This window comes from Ursus americanus, chromosome 10 (assembly GCF_024610735.1).
Source record: "Ursus americanus isolate L20-20 chromosome 10, mUrsAme1.1.p, whole genome shotgun sequence".
NCBI lineage: Eukaryota > Metazoa > Chordata > Mammalia > Carnivora > Ursidae > Ursus > Ursus americanus.
Window position 1 is genome coordinate 24,011,382 of NC_142136.1, and position 18,778 is coordinate 24,030,159.

Consider the following 18,778-nt stretch of genomic DNA (forward strand, 5'->3'; position numbering starts at 1 on the left):
AAAGTCCAAATGTCAGCATGAAGTGTTCAGGAATTAATGTTATTCTGAGGGGTGTGTTGTGTGTGTATGTGTGTGTGTATTGATATTTTCAAAGAAAGTGTAAAATAAAACTGCAAAAATATTTTTTTAACTATGAAGTAGGCATTTTTATTATTTCTAAATCTTTGACTTAGAAAATTTGTTTAAATATAAATCATCTCAATGTAATAGATGATTTCTAAAAACAAAAAATTAATATGTAACTAAACTTGAGATATGAGTTAAATGCTAAAAGAATCACCTAAATGAAAATGCGGGTCATTGAAAAGGGAAGGCATTCTGGAGAACAATGTTTTCAAAAACCTTTGCAGAAGTAGGAGCTTCTTTATAGTATGTATGTGAATAACTTTGATTTAAAAATTAGATCTTTCCCATCTTGCATGATGTCAGTTGAAAAATCTGAGAAGCTGGATACTAAGGAAAAGAAACCTGAAGCCAAGAAGACTGATATTAGTGGCAAGTTAAGAATGGTAATCTCGGGGCGCCTGGGTGGCTCAGGCGGTTAAGTGTCTGCTTTAGGCTCAGGTCATGATCCCACGGTCCTGGGACTGAGCCCCACATTGGGTTCTCTGTTGACCGGGGAGCCTGCTTCTCTCTCTCCCTCTGCCTGCCGCACCCCTGCTTGTGCTTGCTCTCTCTCTCTCTCTCTCTCTCTCTCTCAATCTGTCAAATAAATAAATAAATAAATAATCTTTAAAAAAAAAAAAAAAGGTAACCTCAAGGCTAAACACCAAAGAAGAGGAAACCCCACTGCAGCCAAAATCCTGTTATTGTTAGGGGAAATGACAGATATTCCTGATGAGCTACGTATTCCAGAAAGGTCATGTACAAGAGAAAGTATTCCGCAGCTAAATCCAGGGTTGAAAAGAAATAGAAGGAGAAGGTTCTTGCTATTGTCACAAAACCAGTTGGTGGGGACAAGAATAATGGTACCCAAGTGGTTAAACTTCAAAAAATGCCTACGGATTATCTTACTGAAGATATGTGTTGAAAACTTGTTGAGCCAGGGCGAAAAACTGAAAGCTAGCATCACTCCTGGGACTATTTTGATCATCCTCACTGGGCGCCATAGAAGAAAGAGGGTCGTTTTCCTGAAACAACTGAGTAGCGGCTTGCTACTTATTACAGGAATTCCTCTGTGTAGAACATACCAGAAATTTGTCATTGCCACCTCCACCAAAATTGATATCAGTAGAGTGAAAATCCAAAACGTCTCACTGATGCTTACTTCAAGAAGAAGCTGAGTAAAGCCACACACCAGAGAGGTGAGACCTTCAACAGAAAAGGAGAAATATTAGATTACAGAGCAGCGCAAGGTTGATCAGAAAGCTGTGAACACACAAATTCTGCCAAAAATCAAAGTTGCTCCTCAGCTTCAGACCTACTTCTGCTCTGTGTCTTTCCTCACAAATTGAGTTTATCTTGACAAATCGGATGTTCTAAATTTCCTTTTTTTTTAATTTCTTACAAAGAACTTAATTAAGTGATTCATTAAATAAATAAATTGATAATAATATTTAAAGTCACCCTTTAAACAGTGAAAAATTTTAAATAGGGAACATTTCTACCAGATACTTTCTATGTCTCCTACCTAATTCAGTACAAAAATTGTTTTTTGCATCCTTCCAGAGAGCTGGCAAGATGCAAAGCAGAAAAATAAATATTCTGGTCATTGTTGTAAAGGAGTTCTATACTCTGGAGATGAGACACTGGGTAAGATAACCATAGTGAGAGAGAGCATGTGGTAAGTGACAAGAAAGCAAAAACAACTCCTCTTCTGCCACACAACTCCATATTGCCTGAAAAATCAGCCACCTCTAGGTGAATTTTGGTTTTATAACTCTCCTGGATGTCACACTTACTCAAAGCAAAACATTAGCACCCTTGGAACCAGAGCCAACCACCCAGCTTCAGCGTAAGCAAGGAATGATCTCTTGATGTTGCATATTCTTTCTTCTTTACGCCTGAAGACATCCATTAGGACCTGAGCTCTTATCTCACTTTTCTTTACCTCTCCTAAACTGACCTAGTTCCTAATCTCTACCTCCTAAACTATGGTCTTTTGTTTTTTGGAATTTAACATAAGGGATAAGCAAATTGGAATCCTGAAACTCTCCTCAGAATGTTTACCTACTAGCCCTCAAAGAAACTTGAGTGTGCCCTGAAGTCTCCACTTCTTGTGTGGCCATCTCAATTGCATGGTGCTTATCTTATTTTCTTTCATATCACAATTCCATAGGAATCGAATAGCTTTTACCCTATTGTAACTATCAGATCTTCCAGGCTAAAAAGTATTTCCATTTCTTTAAGATATATATGCATCAGTCAAATGAACCACTTCACTCATCTCCCTTGTTTCCATCATGTACTAACCTCTTGCCAACTCCTATTTATCCAGGGGAAATGTACTTCTTCTTTTTTTTTTTAAAGATTTTATTTATTTATTCGACAGAGATAGAGACAGCCAGCGAGAGAGGGAGCACAAGCAGGGGGAGTGGGACAGGAAGAAGCTGGCTCACAGCAGAGGAGCCTGATGTGGGGCTCGAAACCAGGACTCCAGGATCACGCCCTGAGCTGAAGGCAGATGCCCAACCGCTGTGCCACCAGGCGCCCCCAGGGGAAATGTACTTCTTAACTCAAAGTTTTACTTTCCCACAGTTGCATAATTCATGGCAACATCAATATCAACATAGATAGTTACTTTAGACAACACATAATTTTTCAGTTTCTTATCTCTAATAAAATTTTCCCCAAATTTTCTTCACCTATTCTCTCTTATAACAACACTCAGGACAATTATAATCATCAAAATGTGACCTCATTATCAAAAATTTCAAAGCAAAAAACATAGTCTTCCAAATATAAATCTCTTTCCTTTTAGTTTTCTTTATCATGGACTTACAGTTCAACTCTTCTGTGACTTCTGCAACATTACATCCTCCCATCCATTAATCTTACAATTTGCTCATAATCTGTCCATTATCCATTTCCCTCACTTCACTTGCTTTATCGAGCGGCTTAGAGTCTAGGGTGCATTATGTAATTACTCCTCCATATCTCCATAAGTGTTTTTTAATCCATCCTCTGCTCCTTCCTCATCCCTGGCACCATATTTTTCTTCTGAAATTCCAAATTTGAATGAACTTAAAGAAAACCTGAATATGTCATTCCAAAATATGCCACTTGGGTATATTGATTATTTTGAATTAAAAGCACTTAAATGGGCCCCTGGGTGGCTCAGTCAATTAAATATCTGCCTTCAGCTCAAGTCATGATCTCAGGGTCCTGGGGTCCATGTTCATAGGGCTCCCTGCTTACCAGGGAGCCTGCTTCTCTCTCTCCCTCTGCCCCACCTCCCTGCTCATGCTCCCCCCCCTCTCTCTCTCAAATAAATAAATAAAATCTTTATAAATAAAGTAAAAGCACTTAAAAAACCGTAGATGCAAGAAAAACACTTTGGCATTCCTTTTTCTTCCCCAAAGCAGAAGATAAAACTCATATGAAAGTTACCTTCCCTTTACCAGGAGTAAGGAAAACTTTCTTATCAATAGAGATGGGGAATTTAGGGCCAACAAATCTAAACCAAAATACTTGTTAAACTAATTTTATCTTCCTGTTACTTCTTCCCCATTTACTATTTGTAACCCAAATCCCTTTGAGTTGTCAATTCTTGACAAATGTATTATTTCTTTGTCTAAATGGTATAAGACCTTCTTGTTCTGGACATTTCTTCAAGTCTTAATTCTCCTGTGAATTCTTCCATGTAAGTGTAAAAATTTAATAAAATTTGTATGCCCTTCTTCTGCTAATCTGTCTTGTGTTAGTTTAATTCCTAGGCCCAGCTGGAGACCCTAAAAGTACAGGATAAATTTTTCCTCCCCAACAAACAAAACATGTCTTACATGGGCCTATGACCAAGCAGCTAAATCACACATCCAAGCAAACACAGCAGTTGTACTTCACATTCAATATCTAAAGATTCAAACGGGCTTCAACACTGTCTGATCATTCTACTATTCCAGTAGTTTGCTTACTTTCTCATTCCCAGGAAGATTATGTCATATCTTCTTCTTTTTCCAAATGCATATTATTTTACCCCCCTTCTGCCAGCACAGCTGATGAGCTTGCCTCACACATGATTGAGAAAAGAGAAATCATTAGATGATAAATCTTTTCTCTTTCACCTACAAAAACCAATCCAGGCAAGGCCACCAGTGACCTCAAATTTGCCAAATCCACTGTTCTTTCTACCTACGCACTGCACAAGCGCTGTGTTCAATACTGTTGACATACCACTTCTGAAAACATTTATCCTCTCCTGAATTTCGTACCATCAGACTTGTTCTTCTCTGAGTTTTTCCCACCTCTCTTTTTCCAAGCTCCATATATGAAATTCCCTAGGATTCTGATCTGTATCACTGCATACTTTTCATTTTCTTCCTGGGACATAGTTTATAAAAATTTTTGTGTAATTTTTATCGGCTTAATGTTTGTCCCTATAATGTCAGACACTAATGTTCCATGTACTTTTCTTAGATGGTTCTCATCATCTTTTATATTCTAGTCACTTTGTCTCTGTTTATCTTACACAGGGCAATACACACAGAAGATATATTTGTTTGTTAAATGAATGAATAAACAGAGCTACTGTGATCTTATTACAACAGTAATATTTGTATCTACATGGATAAAAGCTTAGAGAAGAGGTCAATGATTTGGTATTTCCTCTGTGTTTTCACAGTTTAGAAACAGCAGGTTTTCAGCTGTTCCTTTCTCTCATTGAAAGTAATCATATCCTGCTATTACATTCTTTTTCTTATGTGATAGCTGTAAAACTGGCAGCTTTATCTTCTCTTCTTGTGAAACTGTGTATGTAAAGCTAAGGAGGTCTTTATCTGCTTCCAGCCAGAGTGGGAGGCTCTGCTCCAAGGGAGAACCTGCTTTTACTTTGGTGCTTACAGGGCATTTGACATCATTCATTTTGATCAGGCTACTTTCTACCTTATTAGTGATGCTACATGCTTCATGGTGCAGGTTAATTTCCTCTTACAGATCTGCATAAATTGTCAACATTATCCTATATCTCAGCTACATATTCCTTCAGGGAATTGATCAGCATACCTTCTCTCACTCAAATATTGTATTTAAATTCCCTACATATCTATATTGGAATATGCCTGGGAAAAAAAATAGAGTATCTGGAGAATATCTGGTTATAAACATTATCTGAAATATAGTTCAATAATATCATTTTATGTATCAAGAGTTGAAATACTGGCTTAGTTTACCTGCTATTTTTGAACAACATGTTGGCAGCTTTCTATTTGTTTAAATAGGATCTCCCTTTGCAATAACTTTTCTGCAACCATTAAATACACCACGTAGTCAAATATGGATTATTAGGAATTAACTTAATTTCTAATTTTATATTCTGAGATTTAAAGTTTTAGATATCATAACCTTTATTAATATCAAAATGGAGGTACTTCTGTTTGGCGAGGCATGGAGAATCTAGCATAACTATTCTCCAAGAAATAAAGAAAATATAAGATGGATCAACTAAAATGAAATAATTCACTGTTAAATAAGCTCCCAAATACATAGCTTAAGCCAATTTTACCTACAGGTAAAAACTACTTTAAATGTGTTTTGTTTGTCTCTATTACTGATCTTTATTTGAACTGGTGTGTGCTAATAGTTTAGACAAGGAATTGTTTCCTCCATCTTGGTTTATAGAAATGAGTAAGGTTGAGTTCATGTAGGAAACAGAAACCACTGTATGATATTTTAAAGAGAGTATTTTAATATGAAGAATACCATGATTATGAAACTATTGAAAGGGAGGAAATAATAAAACAATAGGCTTCTCAGAAGGGCACACATGGCAATGCCCACTTTCCAGAGAAGATACAACCTCTGTGGACTCAAACTTTTTAGGAAGTTGCCATTGGTTTCACTGCATTCCAACGCATATCCTCCATCTATTTTTCAGGATGCTAGGACCAGAGAGCTAGTGCTACCACAGACACAAATGTGTATTGACACACACCAGTTAGGGATGGACACGGGCACTGATTCTGGTCCACTGACTGACGTGATCACCTTTTAACACCCACACCTAGACATGGTATACTGGAAATCTGTTTCAGACAAAACCAACTCCACATCCTTGCTTCCAGAAGAAAATAGCTAAGTAACAAGAGGATTGCTTTTGTTCCATTTTGCCTTCCATGGCTCAAGTGAAAATGTTGTTTTTAGCTTATGGCATTCAGAGTAGGAAATGTAAGTAAATGCTGCATAACATTGACCAAATTCACCTTAAATATCTGTGAAGAAAACCAATACTAAAAGGTAGTGGGCATGAAAATCCATTTAAAAAGCTGGTCACAAATATCCCACTTCACAGATATTATGATTTTGAAATAATGCAAAGTATAGAATCTGTTCTCTGTTCCTTAAACTCCTCCTATCCTAAAATATTTGAATTTCCTAATTCTCTAGGTTTTCTCTTGCCCCTTACCTTGCACATTGCTCCTGAAACCATACATCATTATCTCCCCACATCCTATTTATTGTCCTATTTGTCTCCTTCAGGAAGCCTTATTTTATCTCCAACTTCACTTGCATTTACTTCCTCCTATATGCTCCCAAAGTTCTCTGTGTAAATCTCTATCATAAATTACCTATTAACATGCCAGTATATTCCAACAGATCATAAAGTTTTCAAAGACAGTTTTCTTCTCTACTCAGTGCGCATAGCAGGTGTGCAGAAGAAGTTATTTGAATCTCTGTTCAAATGCCATTTTTAGGCTTTTTGGTACCATTTAAATATCTGTTAAATAAACTTCCATTATATTCAAAGTGCCATGTTGCTGATTACATGCACACCAGAGGATTAGGTACTTGACAAAAGGATTAGATACCTGTTCTCAGTCTTAAGTTTAAATGTATTGACCTAAACTTAAGACTGAGATCTTAAGTTTAAATGTATCGACTATCGATCTAATTAGGTTTTTTTTTCCTTCATAAATTTGAGAAACTTGAAAGATAAGGAAGTTTTTGTACTCTCCCATCCAGAAATGTTACATCAACCATTACATTGAGTCTTCGCTTTTTCTTCTTACATTAAAAAAGTAACTCAGGAAAAAATTAGAAGTTGTCCTTCTAGCAAAAGATAACCACCACCACCACCACCCCTGCCCACCACTAGCAACTAGTTTTGAGCAGCAAATAAAATGGAAGGAAGAATCTTAGGGTGAAATTAAAGGTCCTGCAATAGTTGGTGGAATTGAGAACAGAAGAAATATGTTTTCTCAGAATTAATGACACTGACTTTCCCTTGCCAGAAATTCCATCCCAACTCCTCAACCACTCCAATGACAGAGAAAATATCAACAAATTGAATTTTAACATTTTATGTAGTAAAACCCCAATGATGTTTTTAAAAAATGAGTTTCTTTTCTCATCATGAGGTATTCTTAACAAAAACACAGGACTTTTTGAAAAATTTCAGATGTAGATGGGAGGTGTTACAGACTAAGTTTAATTTATAGTGAATTGCTTGTATTTAGGAATTGCATTTATTTATTTATTTATTTATTTATTTATTTATTTATTTTTGCCAAAAATCCGAATTCTAAAAGCTGCAGAAGACAATTTTGTAAGGTAAACTATAGACCATCACAATAATTATGATGTTATGATTATGGTTTTATACATAACTTGTTTATCTCAATAAACAAATATTGCACAGGGAATCAAAAACCCAGATGGGATGACAAACATCTTTATAGTAGAGAATAGAACAAAATATATTCGACCATTTTATGAGCTACTTTCATCTAAACATACCTATCATTAATAATTGAGGAGCATTGGGAAGGAGAATAAACTGTGAGTTATCACTCATTCTGCTACTAATGACTAAGTAATTAAAATACCAAAAATTCTTGTTCAGGTCCTGAAAATGAAAAGCTGGCCAGGGCTGGGGTGGGAAGGAACAAGCAAAAGGAGATAAAGAAAACAAGAAAGAAAGAGAGAAAGAAAAGAAAAGAAAAAGAAAAAAGAAAAAGAAAAAAAAGGAAGGAAGGAGGGAGGGAGGGAGGGAGGGAGGGAGGGAGGGAGGGAGGGAGGGAAAAGAAGGAAGGAAGCAAGGAAGGAAGGAAGAAGAGAGAGACAGGGAGGGAGGAAAGAAGAAAGGAAGAAAGAAAAAATGGATAGGGTTTAAAGTAGGGTGAGAGCAGACTTTTCTGTTTTAGTTAAATCCTAGTAATCTCTTAATTCCTTCCAAGTTTAAGTAAATACAAATGAGAATTTCTTTGTAAATAAAAGTGTCATTAAATGGTTTAAATTATATAAAGATTGTAAAAATTCCAGAAATATATTTTTCCAGGGAAAAGTGAAAGAGGCCAGCCTCTAGAAATTTGCCCTGTGGATATACTCACTAAAGTTCACCTGAATCTTCTTTGAAAAATATAAACATAAAATTAAAAAAAGAAATGTGGAAGCTCACATCATTATGACGAATATAATGTGTTATCCATACTGACAATTGTTTTTTGAAGTCACAAATTTCTTTAAGACCAAAAAAGGAATGTGATTCCATGCACCAAAACAGCACAAAAAATTAATGCCTCTTAAGTACAGATAAAATGGACTTTAGTATCTCACTTTCCTTGACTTTTTTTCTCTTCCTCATTCTCCCTTCCCTCTTTTTTCTTTCCCATGTTGAATTTGTGAAAGTAGACTGCATTTTTGAAGACGTAAATACTATTGCTACAAATTGCTGATATCATGCTTAGTCTACATTCTAATTCTGCATATTTCAGGTACTTTGCATATGTTTCCAATTCCCTTGGTTTCACTCACAAGTTATAGTACAATGCATTGCCTGACTCATACATGGCTTTCAGTAAAACTTACTGATTGAACAAATGAATTCAGGTACATCATGAAACCATGGCCCATTTTCCTTGTGAAGTTTTCCCATTGCATTAGAATTCTTCTGCTACCTTAGTAATTTCCCGCAAATAAACTAGTTTAAAACAGCACAAATTTATTGTCTTAAAGGACTGGAGGCCAGAAGTTCAATACAAGGCTCACTGGACTACCATCAGATTGTTTAGTAAGGCTGTATTTGTTACTGGAGGTTTGGGGAAAGAATATGCTTCCAGACTCATTCAAGTTGTTGGAAGAATCCAGTTCCTTGCAGTTGTAGGATCTGAGTCCCTGTTTCCCAGATGGCTCTCAGTTTGTAGCTGTCCTTAGCTCCTAAAAGTCTCTCTTCTGCCCTTACTTGTGGACCCTTTCAGCTCAAGGCCAGCAACAATGCATTGAGTCCTTTTGTTCTGCTTCTCTCTTCTGCTTACAAATGGAGAGTTAATAATTGCTTTTAATGAATCTTGTGATTATTTGAACCCACATGGATAATCCAGAGTAATGCCTTATTTTAAGGTCTATAATTTAAATTGCATCTGTGAAGTCCTCTTTTGACATCCAATATATTCACAAATTCCTGAAAATTAGGGCATGGACATCTTTGGGATTCTATACATCCATGTTTTCTTTACTACTCATTTTATTATTTAAATGACTGGTGACAAAAGAGTAGCTCAAAATTTGTGTGTTTTAGAAGACTTGAAATGAAGTCAAAGTGATCCTTGGAGTCTTGGGAGGAACTTCTTTACTCCTCAAATATTGCACTTGCCGATAGTTATCAGTAAACATTTATCTACCCTGGAATAATAAGTGCTTCATAGTCACTTCCTAAAGTCACATGGATGTATCTTTTTGACCATCATTTCCTCAGTGTAATTTGGTAGGAATAATAGAGGAATGGGATTAACTATGCTCAGGTATCACAATGGTCCACAAACAAGACTTAATATGGATAAGACATGGCATGAACCTCTTTGTGAAGGTGAGATGTCAAGAAATAGTGAATTAACTTGTAGGTAATTAGCAAGATCATTTGTAGTTAGTTGATATATGATTGTTGTAGTCCATGGCTTGGGTTTGCATGCATTAAAGTTGTTAAATATATTTTTTAAATACAAGAGATTTAGTATGAAGATTATAATTTCGGGATTTATGTTTACTAAATTCAATTTTAATAACAATGCCTTATATTTATATAGTACTTTATGGTTCAGAAAGTATTTTTCTTTATATTTACAAATATAATTCTTACAACCCTGTAGATTTATTATGGCAAAGTATATAATTTCTATCCAATGACAGATTGAATATGTGGCCATGATCCTAAACTGAATCTTTCAGTTCCTTGTTTCAGTATCTAGTTTTCTGTGTTTTTGTGTGTATGTGTGTGTTAGTAAAAATATTATTCAAAGAAAAGATATAAGACTGGATAAGACTATCTGTGTGATAAAAATGATATAAAATTGTCTAAAAGGAAAAGGATGGAGTAAATGGATTCTGGAAGATCTGTCCATACAACTCTATTTTTTAAACCTCTATTAGGGATTGGGGGAGGCTAAGCATATTATAGATAAGATGTTGGTTGCTTCAAAACTTTAGTTACTTAAGTTTTACCAACATCTGACAATTTCAAAATTTTTATTCTTTTTTTCTTGAGAGAGTGTTCATTTATTTGATGCCTATATTTACACAGGTTATATAACTTCACCACAAAAACAGTTAAAATAATTAAAGTCAATAACACACTCAAGGGCAAACATTTGTCAGTCACTATATGTCACACTCTTTTGTATGAGTTATTGCTTATTTATGCACTGCAGCCTGAGGTAAAATTTCCTTGAATTATAGCTACCCAAACTCTAAAAATTCTAATGATTTTTGTTATTGAATCAACCTAAGCAATGAAAGCACAGTCAGATTATAACGAAAAAACAAAAAGACCAAGAGCTTTCAGAACATTCCTCTAATATAGAAGTTGGACATCTATTCCAAATCAAAAGTTTTTAAATAATTTTGTTCAATTATATCCTGTTCTATTTTATAAAAATGATTCTCTTGTGCCAATGAAATCTTTACTTAATTTATAGTGCATAAATGAACTATATTAAAATTCCACCAAATATTTGATATTTAATGTGGGAATTATTTCCTATTGTATATTTGTTTAGTGATCCACAATCTTTGAGGTTCTGATTGATATCGTAGCTGTGCTGCATTATAATTTACTAGATCTTTTCAATAGCAATGAATCATGACAACTCATAAAATACTCTACATTGCCTTGTTTATTTCAAGGACATTTCTCTAATAGAGAACAAAATGAAATCAGGTGAAGACAAGCCAAATTTTAAAGAGAATACTATTTAGTATTGTGAACTGCATTCCTTGAGTGGCACAAGCAAAATGACTGTCTGGGGTGTGACAAATACAATAAATTAGGATAGGTGTCTCAGTCTTTAGGATTTCCTACCAAATGGTTTCTTTAATCATTAAATACTGACCTAGCCTAGGAGAGAAGTTAATGAAATCTGGCTGGAAATCTATTGTACTTGACCAAAATGGCCTTCACGTTCCTCTCAGATTGACTAAAAACTTTAGACATGCTTCTTCGTGATTCTTGTTTTCTGACCTCCCTTTTCTTAGAATTTACTTTAGAAAACTTGTAATTGTCGATCCTTTCTCTGCCCCTTTGAGATGTAAATCCTTTTTAAACATCTCTTGTCAGTTTTACAACCAAGGACTGTATTTCTCAAGGACCTGGGAGCCATCCCTTTGAAATGTAAACTCCAAGGCAGGTAGCACCCCATTCCCAGTTTTCTGTAGGAGGACAGCAGCCTAAGAGCATCTTAATCCATGTTGTAAAACTCTCTCCTGTCCTGTCCACTTTCCACTTTAGTTTTTATAATCTCACCCACTTTCGTTTTATGGGGGTTGTGCTCACACTCAGATCTGGCCTTTTTCTCCTATCACATAGTCTCGAATACCCTTCCTTGTCCATTTGACTTTATCCTGTGCAATTTTTCCTTGACACACGGTAAGGCAAAACTTTACTATGAATATCAGAAAATGTGGGAGGAAAACTCTCTTTAAATTACATAGCAGTAAAATTAAAAGAGCATTTTTGGCTCATGATAAATATTAAGCACATTTTAAGCATATGTTTTTGCCTTTCCTCTTACTGAAAATTGCACTTAGATGAAATTTTAAGGTACAACGAGAAAGAAAATATTAACAATGTAGAGAAGAGAGTGACTGGGTCAGAGGTGACATTAGTCAACAATTTATGAGAGAATTCATCAAATTTCATGAAGAGAGTAGATGAAAGGGGAATGTGAAGAATTCCAAAGCTAAGGTGCGCCTGGGTGGCACAGCGGTTAAGCGTCTGCCTTCGGCTCAGGGCGTGATCCCGGCGTTGTGGGATCGAGCCCCACATCAGGCTCCTCCGCTATGATCCTGCTTCTTCCTCTTCCACTCCCCCTGACTGTGTTCCCTCTCTTGCTGGCTATCTCTATCTCTGTCGAATAAATAAATAAAATCTTTAAAAAAAAAAAAAAAGACTTAAAAAAAAAATAAAAAAGAATTCCAAAGCTAAGATTCCTAAATATACTTGGAGCATCTCTAGAATATATGACAGTCAACGCGCCCATTACGACATTGATGGGGCTCGGGGCTCCTGTCAGAACTTCCTACAGAAAACTGAGAGGAGAAGTAGGGCCGCATTTTGAGAGCTCATGGAAGGAGATAAAACCAGGCAACTGGATGATTCTTCCCTCATCCCCAGACAGAACAAAGGCTATTAAGTACAGACTAGGCAAAACTGAGATATCTTTACAATAAACTGAAAAACAAAACCAACCAACTTGCCCAGCAAACAAGCAATACAAGAGGCCTAGTTCCACACGGAGGTTCTTGGGAAAGAATTCTTTCCATTTAGATATTTTGAGAATCCGCAGAATTTCACAGAATTCCAGCTCTAAGAAGAAATCTAACAGGAGTTCTTTCCATACAACAGTAGAAAGAAAAATGCAAAAATCCACTAATCCTTTTTTGAAGTGTGAATAAACAATTGAAGACTGACAGATGTGCAAAAAGAACTAACAACATAACAATCAAAACAATAAATTATTATTTCCCCTAAAAATCTATATGAAACTCATGGTCCAAATATAAAGCAAAACACTTGACAGAATATAAGCGAAGAGAATACATTATCTAGAGTTTCCTGTTTAGTTCTTTGTTACCTGTGCTGCCTTTCATGGAAATCTTGTTTACTTGCTGATAGTAAGTATTTTTGTAATGAGTTATATTCTGGGTGAGTTATTTTTTATGGAGTACTGCATGCACAAAGTGGTTTAAAATTCCTATGAATTTTAAAGGAAAAGATTCAGTTATGCCCTGATTGGATATTGTTTGCTTGGGGAAGCTGGAGGCTGGCTAGCTAGATGCAAGGCATCTTATAGGATTTGTTTGGGGAACATATTTGGCTTTCTTTAGTTTGTCCTGAGTTATAAGGGAGGGGCAAAAATTAGTAAGCTGGTAATTCTTGAACAAACATCAACAGTTTGGGGATGATTGCTACAGAGGCTGCAATCTAGCTTCCTGGGGTGGTTACTATAGAGGTTTTACTTGAGAGTTCTAATTTTTTTTTTTCGGTCTGATCATTGTCCTCTTGTGTACTCATTCTCTCAAGGGTTTTAAATTCCCCACAAGCCTGAGTTTTGCAGCTTTAACACCATGGCCACTCCCCAAACACACACACACTCATGCATGCTCATTGAGGACATAAAACCAGTACACGAGATAGACTGTTGTGGCATTGTGGTGAGCTGAACAGTTTACTTGTGCTTACTCACTCTAGCTTTGTGTTTCCTCCTCGTCCTCCTTCTCTTTCTTTCACTTTGGTATCTAGGGATTTTCATTTACTTTCTTATTTTTTAATTTTATTTTTTAAAGCTCAGTTATATAGCTGATTTTCTTGTTATATTGCAAACTGAATTTCTATGAGTTAGGAGTACTAGGACTTTGCATGTTAGCTTGTCTTGCCACTTTAACCAGAAGTGTTTATTACATTTACAGAAATAAAAATCAAAAGATGAAGATACTTAGAAAAAGAAGAGAATAAAAAAAGAGGCATAGTCTGACACTGATGTTTAATTTTTTTAAATGGAAAATTTACCATTAGAACTAGTATGTCTTTCTCTGCTTGACTTATTTTATATGGTTTCACTCATTTATGGAACATAAGAAGTAGGAAGATCAGTAGGAGAAGAAAGGGAAGAAGAAGGGGGAGGGAGTAAACAGAAGGGGGAATGAACCATGAGAGACTATGAGCTCTGGGAAACAAACTGAGGGCTTCAGAGGGGAGGGGGTGGGGGAATGGGATAGGCCGGTGATGGGTATTAAGGAGGGCACGTATTGCATGCTGTACTGGGTGTTGTACGCAAGTAATGAATCATGGAACTTTACATCAAAAACTAGGGATGTACTGTATGGTGACTAACATAATATAATAAAAAATATTAAAAAAAGAACTAGTATGTCTTTGAAGGGCAGTATTAAGCTATAATCTCTAAGCATACGTTACAAAACTGCAATTTATAGGGGGCGTTTCATACTCAGTTTTCTGTAATTATTCACCATTGTTATGGGGATCTTTTTGCTCTAAAGTGCTTTGTGTTTTGATGTTGTCTTCTATGAAATTGTGGTTCTTTCTTTACATCCAGCATCTCACACTGTCTCCTTTAAAAAACCAACTATTTACTATACTTGCCCATACAAAAACACACTCTTCTGGGGCGCCTGGGTGGCGGAGTTGTTAAGCCTCTGCCTTCGGCTCAGGGCTTGATATCAGCGTTCTGGGATTGAGCCCCACATCCAGCTTCTCTGCTAGGAGCCTGCTTCTTCCTCTCCCACTCCCCCTGCTTGTGTTCCCTCTCTCGCTGGCTGTCTCTCTCTGTTAAGTAAATAAAATCTTTAAAAAAAAACACACACACACACTCGTTTATTCAATATTGCTCTACTTTTTCTTTTTCTTTTTTCAAACTTACCTTGAAAGAACAAATGTAAATTAAAAATAAGAGGCTTGTTCTCCCTGTTGAAAGTAAAGAGAGAAATTTCCCCTTAGAGCATTACTTTAGGAAACTTATAATTTTAAGTGCATTCTCTCTTTGAAATGTATGTAAATATTTTTAGTTGCTAAATAAGCCTCTTGCAGGACCCAGAAATGTCTTTTTCAGGAACAGGAACCATATCTTTCAAATGTAATCATCAGGGAAAATAGAGTCCCTACCTCCCAAATTCTGTGGGAGGCCAGGAGCCTAACTAACATAGACAGGTCTCTCCCTCCAATTTGTAAAACTACCTCTTGTCATAAGGATAGAAGGAAGGAAAGAAAGGGGAAGGGAAGGAGGGAGGGAGGGAGGAAAGAAGGAAGGGAGGGAGGGAGGGAAGAAGGAAGGGAGGGAGAGAGGGAAGGAGGGAGGGAGGGAGGAAGGAAGGAAGGAAGGAAGGAAGGAAGGAAGGAAGGAAGGAAGGAAGGAAATTAGGTTATTTGAAGAAATGCTTACTATAATGAAAACCAAAAAGTTTATTTTAGTTTGCTTGTTTTTTTTTATCTTTAAGCCTTTTAAGAATCAAGTACTTTCATTGTAATTTTTATAGTAACAGTTATTTTAAATTTATATGTGTAGTTAATGAAAATCTCAAATATGCTGCTTAAGTAGGGTTATCAAGGGTCATTTTATCTGGTGCCTGTAACAAATTTTCCTTCAATGATATAACCTTGTCTTTGTGGTTAAACAGTGGATGTTTAGCTGCAGTTTAGAAATTCACCTTCAAGTTAAAAATATTTAAGTCATGCTTCCCTCTTTCTCTTTCTAAATGTATTGCTCATATTTTAAATCCCCACATTCTCCAGCTTATAATCTAAACATACTACAGAGTGCCTGTTTTGTTTAAATTTGTAAAACCAATTAAGAAACAGTTCTCATCATTTTAGATTTGCTTTCTAGCCTCAAAAATGTAATCTAGAGATTGTGTTTGATTGCTGAAAGGCTATTTATAGAAAAATTAGTTAATTATTAATTCCTATTATGTATTTTTTTGTCTTCCCAAAGCTGTTCATTTTGAAGAAAATATGTGGGGAAAAGGGAAAAAAAAACCCACAAACTAAAAAAGCTCTCACAATTGTTTGCTGATTATCAACAATGCAACTTGAGAACTCAATTAGAATCGATATCAATCAGAATTGATGTTAATCATAAATTGATATAGGATCAAATCTCATTGTGATGATATAATATCTTATCTTCCCCAGAGTATTTTTTCTTTATATCATTGAATTAAAAAAATAGGCCAAACTTTTTTATATGCAGGTCGAAAATAATGACTGTTATAATATGGCTATATTATGTATCCATATGAATATATGATAACATGATAATATATAATATATGATAATATATGCATTTGGATATATAAAATTCATATAACATATTACAAATAATAAATTATAAAGTTAATTCATATGTGTATTTTTCTCTTCTACCATCTGTCCCAGTGAAAGGTCTGAGTAAGAAGCATAATGATTAACTTTCCTTAATCTAGTCTATCTGCAACCCCAATTGGCTAATGACTGTAGTTTCAGGAATTGTATCCAGTTTTAGGGTGGGTCTGATTGGGTTGAGCCAGAGGCTAGAAAACATTTTCTGTAAAGGGCCAATTAGTAAATATATCAAGCTTTGCTAGCCAGGTGATAAAATGAAGGATATTACACAAGTATTTATATAACAAGGGAGAAAACAAATTTCCACATATTTTATATTGCCAAAATTGAAAACATTATTTATGAACACAGAAATTTGAATTCCCTGTACTTTTCATGTGTCAAAAATATTTTTCTTTTGATATTTTGACATGTTTTAAAATGCAAAAATAATCTTTGATTCCTAGGGAGTACAAAAGCAGGCTGTGGACCTGCTTTGGCCTAGGGATGGAGTTAAAGGAAATTTAACCTCTCCCCACCCCCTTGCTTATTGGTTGCCGAGTGGCTCAGAATCCAGACTTAACTATTTTAAATTCCATTCAAATATATAGACTTCCTATTCGTTTCCCATTTTAGTTACAGTAGTCTCTCCTCTTTTTTTTCACTATTTAGGTATTTTGTCCATTTTAAATTACCATGGCAAAAATATTCATTCTCATTACATGCATAAAGATTAAACTTTCTGTTATGAACACGTGATGCGCTATGGTTTATCTTAGTAACACTGCATGTGAATCTTCTGCTTGTTCTTTTCACTCTAGACCAACATATAATTCCCCCTCCTTCTATCTCTCTCTTGAAGGACTTCCTTTACTTGTTCCACATACTGTATATTTATCTTTACACCTATTGAAAAAAGAAAACCCCTTCCTTTAAAGTAGAACTTGTCATTATATGAGGCAAATTAAAGGGTAAGATTATTTGGCCACAGAACGCTGAGTAGATGATGAAATGACTGAAATGCAGAGGACTGTTAGGTGAGTCAGGGGTTCTGATTACAAAAAGAAATAGGATAACAGATTTTTTATATACTAATTTGCTAAAGATTGCTTCATAAGGTAATTGTTTTGGAAGGAGAGCTATTTTTATCAATAAGTTTTAAATGGAGCAGCAAAGGTGCTCTTATAGATGTATATACATATAAAAAGGCTGATTGTTCATAATTTTTTCTGAGTTCATTATCAAAATTGCTACCTTTGTTTTACACCCAAGGTGGATGTTAAATACAGAAACTCAGGTTAATAGCCAGTCATGATTAGAACCATGAAAATGGATGTATCATGAGAATAAAACTGAAAAACCCTGACCATCAGAGAAGTCTCATTCAGAGATGAATCTGAAAGCCCTCAAATAAGGTAATTTGGGTTGGAAATCTGGTTCAAAGTTGAACGTGCTGTGTGACCTTGAGAAAGTTAGCAACATTTCATAGGACTTGCTTTATACATCTCTGAAGTAATGGACTTGTTTAGAGAATAATTGAGATAATTTATGTGTATACAGCTGCCACATACCACCTAGTATTTATTCAATAAGTGTTCATTATATACTTAGAAATGTCCTAACCATATCAAGAAAAATAGGCACTCATAATAACGGATCCATTTTCTTTAAGAACCATGGTTGGGATTTAGCAGACAGATGTAAGCATATGTAAAAGTCCCTCCCCCTTAATAACACAGGAAGTTTTATAAAATGATCACAAATAAAGCCATCTATTTTTATTTAAATTGAGATTAACTCTGATTTTAAATCTCAACATATGCCTAACACAAGAAGAAATCCAGATGAGGAAAATGATTATAAAATAAATTCTGTGTGGTTTTTTTAGATTTGAAAGAAGCAGTTATTTCTACTTGATTAACATGTGCCATAGGCAGGGACAAAATGTCCACTAATTAAGGAAATCAAATGACCTTGATTTATTTTAATAATCAAAATGTTTTCAGTTCTTGATTTGAAAATTAGTTTCTAATCAATAATGCAATTATCAAATTGTTACTGCCAAAATATTTGTGTTCACTCAATGGATGGGTCTCCATGACACCCTGTTGTACAACGATTCATCTTACATGTATGGCAGATTTTCTTAATAATTTCCTGTTATTGTCATCTGCACTTCTCAGTTGTCATCACCACCATGAGAAATTGACCTGCTTCTTAGGTTATTCCTCAATATCGACTTCTGTAATTTAAGGTTCATTAAGTTCATAATACAACATTTTATAATCTCACCTGCAGAAAGTCCTGTTTTTAAGTACA

General features: G+C 35.3%; 2 pseudogenes; both read left to right on the forward strand.

The window, feature by feature from the left end:
- The first annotated feature begins 422 nt into the window (after positions 1–422).
- On the forward strand, positions 423–9,306 carry LOC123800976 (large ribosomal subunit protein eL6 pseudogene; annotated as a pseudogene).
- A 595-nt stretch (positions 9,307–9,901) lies between these two features.
- The window catches only part of LOC123800977 (large ribosomal subunit protein P1 pseudogene), a 63,486-nt pseudogene continuing 54,609 nt past the window's right edge, over positions 9,902–18,778 (forward strand).